General features: G+C 39.3%; 1 pseudogene; it reads right to left on the bottom strand.

The window, feature by feature from the left end:
- Positions 1-1,443: 1,443 nt before the first annotated feature.
- On the bottom strand, positions 1,444-2,107 carry LOC114490752 (annotated as a pseudogene).
- Positions 2,108-4,882: the final 2,775 nt, after the last annotated feature.

Below are 4,882 nucleotides of genomic sequence, written 5' to 3'. Positions count from 1 at the left end.
CTATAATCAATGAAAATTTTAGTCTCATATGTTTCAAATGAAATTTCAAATTTTACTGAAATTGGGGGCAAAGTGGGAATGAGTTGGAGGGCTTGGTATGAAGACGACAGAGGGATCACCGCTCTTGGTTGTGACACATTCCAGGGCATGACCTGGGCATGTTTTATTCAAAGAGAGAACAAGACCATTGGATAGCTGGGAATCCAAGGTGCTTAAAGGGTCATCTAAATAAATGCTGAGACTATTAATGAGTCATGATATATTGTCAGTGAACTCCAAGATGAAATCTTGTGAGACATGAGATGGAGTAATGCAGGGCTCAGCAAAGGACTGCGAGGAGGAAGGGTTGTGGTGGTGTGGTTTGCTGCAAGGTTTTTTCTGTAAAGAGACAGATGATAAGTAGTTTAGGCTTTTCCAGTCACATCTGTCCTTCTCCAAATTCTGTCCTTTTTTCTTCTTTTATTCCAGGTACAATGCTTCATCATGTATAAACCATTCTTAGTCCAGGGTTGTATAAAAACAGGCAAAAAAAGCCTGTTTTTTGGCCCATAGGCTGTAGTTCACTGACCTGTGAACAAGGCTGGGGTTGGAGGGGATGATCTATAAGGAGCGATAAGAAAGCCCTACCTCATCTATAGCTCTTGTGGTATCAGGAAAATTAAGGGAAATGATGTCTTCCAGTGCTACATTTTAGTTGTTGGCCGTTTAAGACAAGGGAAGGACAAGAATTAAGGAGTCCCGTTCCCCCGCCCTATAACTCCTTTGCTGATTTGAATAAAGTTCAAATGAACATACCTGTCCCAGTTTTTTTAATGAACCTAAGTTCTGTATTAAGAAAATGCCTTAAAAGAGAATTGCTGGATCACTGAAATTTTCCAGGATTTTTTGTTTGTTTTTTTGTTTATTTTTTTCCTAAGGGAATCACCTGTTTTGACATTGCATTACCACCATTAAATCTTGCTAAAAAATTAAGCTGATCTGAACATGTTATCATTCTTAACAAGATATAATGAAATTCTCAGAATGTTAGTTCCAAAATCTCAATAAATTAACTCTCTTCTTATTTGTTTGTGCCCCCCGTGACTTTAATTGTCAAAGAGAATATTTGTTTAATGTGACAATGTCACAGTTGATATTCGAGTAGTCAGCTCTCTGGTCAATAAGATATTTGTTTGTAAATGTTCACATTAGTTTCATTGCCTTGCACCCATGAAGAAGAAGCAGGTGAAACACCACCAAGTGCCAGTAATGTATGAACTTAAGAGTTTATTTCAAAGACATTGACACAGACTTTTGTTTGTGTACATTACAGAGGTGTCCAATTTGCGACCACAGATCGAGCATACATGTTCATTACATTTAATATAAACCCTCAACTCCTCTTATACAAACCATTTCAAGAAAGGCAAAATTTCTAACATCTAGATTTTCTGAGGTCATGAGATTTACTTTATTTATAAAATATATCATTGGTACATATTTTACTATAGATTTTCACTTAGCCAACTTATATACTGATTTATCATCCTGTGACTAATTTTAAATTATGAAAGGAGAAATGATCCATAGAATCCATCCTTAATGTGGTTATGGGTCACCGGAATGCCAGCCTTTCAACGTCAGGTGACATACATGATTCTATCACCTCTTAAGACATCGCACTGGCAGTTCATGACATGAGTCCGAGATAAACCATGCAACTTGTTGTCATCATCCAATAAGGGGATGCTCTCACATCCAGAAAACCTAGGTTTTGTTTTGATAGCTAGGAACTACCATAAGTTGAATTATTATGAACATGTCCTTCTATAAATCTCCCAGGGAGCAAGGAACTCCAATTAACAAACCAAAAGATGACTTGATTCCACAAGTATATGTTGGTGGGGAAGCATGGGTCTCTCAAGTGACCCACCCACTATAAAATATTCAATCCATGCATGACAATGCCTGATCTAAACAGGAGTAGAAAATGTGAATATTCTTGATTTGTTGGTATATCTACGTCAAAGATCTGAAAGGCAGGATAAATTAAAGACTGGGTTTTGAGTTTGATTTTGACATCTGGGTCATCTATGAGCAGAGAAATAATTGAGAGTACTAGCACAAAACATTGTCATTTTAAAACAATGAAATAACTGTAATAAAATAAGCTAATATTAGCGTATAATCTCAGAAAGACTTCAGTGATAATTGAAATGTACCATCTCAACAAACTTTCAAATATTGCCAATGGCTTCTTCAACTAAATATTCTTTAATTGAAGAACATTTTTTAAAATGAATGTATAGTTCACATACTTTCTTATATGAGTTTCAGGTGTGCAACATAGTTATTCAACACTTACATACTCTACAAAATGATCACTATCACAAGTCTAATAATGATATGTCACCATACAGAGTTATTATGGTGCTACTGGCTGTACTCCCTATGCTGCACATTACATCCCTGGGACTATTTATGTTATAACTGTAAGTTTGTACCATTCACCCCCCCCTCACCCACTCACCTATACCTCTTTCCTCTAGCAAGTATCAGTTTTGTCTCTGTATCTATGGGTATATTTTGGTTTTGCTTTTAAAATTCCACATGTAAGCAAATTATGACAGGAGCACAAAACCCAGAATTTATTTATAAAAATTGTGTATTTATTCATACATATTTAAACTTCAGCCACCTTCAAAGAATTCTCCATTTGATGCAATACACCGGTGGAGGTTTTCTCCACCGTTCAAAACAGTTTTTGAGCTCGTCAATTATGATTGATGAGTGCTTCTGCCTTTAGTGCTTCTGCCATGTTTTTGTTTCTCCCCTTCCATATCGACAAAACATTTCCCTTTGAAAACATTTTTCACCCCGGGAAACAAACAAAATGTCAGTTTCATTTTTTAGAAACTTTTTGGAAGAGATATTGATTTGATGCAGTTTTATATGATGGGTATTTAAAAATAAAAAGGCACACCACAATGCCTTGACCGGTGTGGCTCAGTCAGTGGGCATCATCCCACAAAGCAAAAGGCTACCAGTCTGATTCCTGGACAGAGTACACGCCTGGGGTGCGGGTTCAGTCTTTGATCTGGGCGGGTACACAAGGCAACTAATTGATGTTTCTCTCACCCTCTGATATTTCTCTGCCTCTCCTTATCTCTCCCTTCCCCTCTCTCTAAAAAAATAAATAAAATCTTAAGAAAAAAGTCACTGATTTGGCCAATGTGCTGTCAGATGTTTAAGCCAAAGAGATATAAACAGAACTGTGGTAACACAGGAGGACCACCTAAATCTGCATAGGACAATAGAAAAATACTTGAAACTAAGTGAAGGAGATGACATTCCTTGAAACATGAAGTTGCAACTCCTTCATTTCCTGCTTGCATCTGCACCGCTATCCTCAAAATGTATGCAGCTAAACGCTGACCTTGACTCCTTCTCTGGTCTAGGAGAAGCCCCGATGCCCTTCTTATCCATCTCTGATCCTCCTATCTACATCCAGTTTTTTTACCATTGGTCTGAACCATCTTCCCTCTTCTTTTCAGCGGTGTGTTCCTTCCTTGGCCAACACTTTCAGTCTACCTCTCACAGAAAAAAAGTGGGGTTCAGCTGCTTGCTACCAAACACGGGCATAAGACAAAGATTAGTGGGGAGGGAAAAAGGTATTTATTAAAATGTTGTACCATTTGGGGGAACGGGAAACTCCCCAGCTCCAGGCCCTTCTCTTCCACAAAACACAGAAAAGCCCATTTGTTGCCCAAAAGACTGAAACCCAAAACAATTCCCAGAAGTCCCACTCCACCCTCTCTCCCTCTGAGATCCAAGCACAGACACGTGGCCAGAACGCTCTCCAGCCCTGTATGCTGAGCAGCCTTGGATGCTGGGGCCCATGGACTGAGCCCCTACAAGGCCAGCTGCAGAGGTGGGTAGTGGCCCTGGACCGTGGAATGGGAAGCTGCTGTGTGGTGATGGTGGCGCCTGCCCCACACGTGTGGACTTCAGGGAGGGCAAGCTGGAGAGCAGTCCGCCTACCATCCTGGGGCTCCAGAGGGACAGATAAGGATAGAGTGGAACTTTCGGGCATGGTTTTGGGTTTCAGTCTTTTGGGGATTTCCGTGTTTTGTGGAAGAGAGGAGCCTGGAGCTAGGGAGTTCCCCTTCCCTCCAAATTGTGCAACATTTTAATAAAGACATTTTTCCTTCTCACCAACCTTGTGTCATATCTGAGTTCAGTGGCAGGCAGCTGAACCCCACTTTTGTTTGGTACCATGTTTATCTGCCTAACATATTTATATTAATTACCTTCATTTCCTTTAGTTCTATAAACTTGCTGATGTATTTCTCACATAAAAAGAAAAACCAAAATTAACTCTTCCTTCAGTCTCTCATTCACTTGCTTCTTCCTGTCACAACTAAGTCCCATTAAGGCCAGCAATCACTTCCTCACCTCACTATTTGGTATCGGCACACCCTTTGGTGCTTTTTATTAACCTTTCTTGAGAATCTTACCTCCTTTGGCTTTTTTTTTTTAACCACTTGAACCACTTCTAGTGCTTTGCTGGTTGCTTATTCTTTACCCAGCACTATGTCTCTCCTCCCCAGGGACCTGACTTCCCCTATTCAGTCGTTCTACCAGAAGCAAAACAATCACCTTAGATTCTCTCTCTCTCTCTCTCTCTCTCTCTCTCTCAACTACCCACATCAAATAAATTTCTAGACTGTAACCTATGTCTTTTTGAGACTAATTTATTCTATTTCTCCAGAGTTCAGAGTTTTTAAATTACACCCTAGTCCAATGTCCATTCCTTTAATTGACTTACATATCGAATTCATCTCAAGTAAACATATAAATATCAAGTATCTTAGACTCAGTTAAGACAGGTGATTTTTTTCAA

The sequence above is a fragment of the Phyllostomus discolor genome, chromosome 2, assembly GCF_004126475.2.
Source record: "Phyllostomus discolor isolate MPI-MPIP mPhyDis1 chromosome 2, mPhyDis1.pri.v3, whole genome shotgun sequence".
Lineage (NCBI taxonomy): Eukaryota > Metazoa > Chordata > Mammalia > Chiroptera > Phyllostomidae > Phyllostomus > Phyllostomus discolor.
Note: the sequence above shows the minus strand (reverse complement) of the source record. Positions and strands in the feature narration are given on the sequence as shown.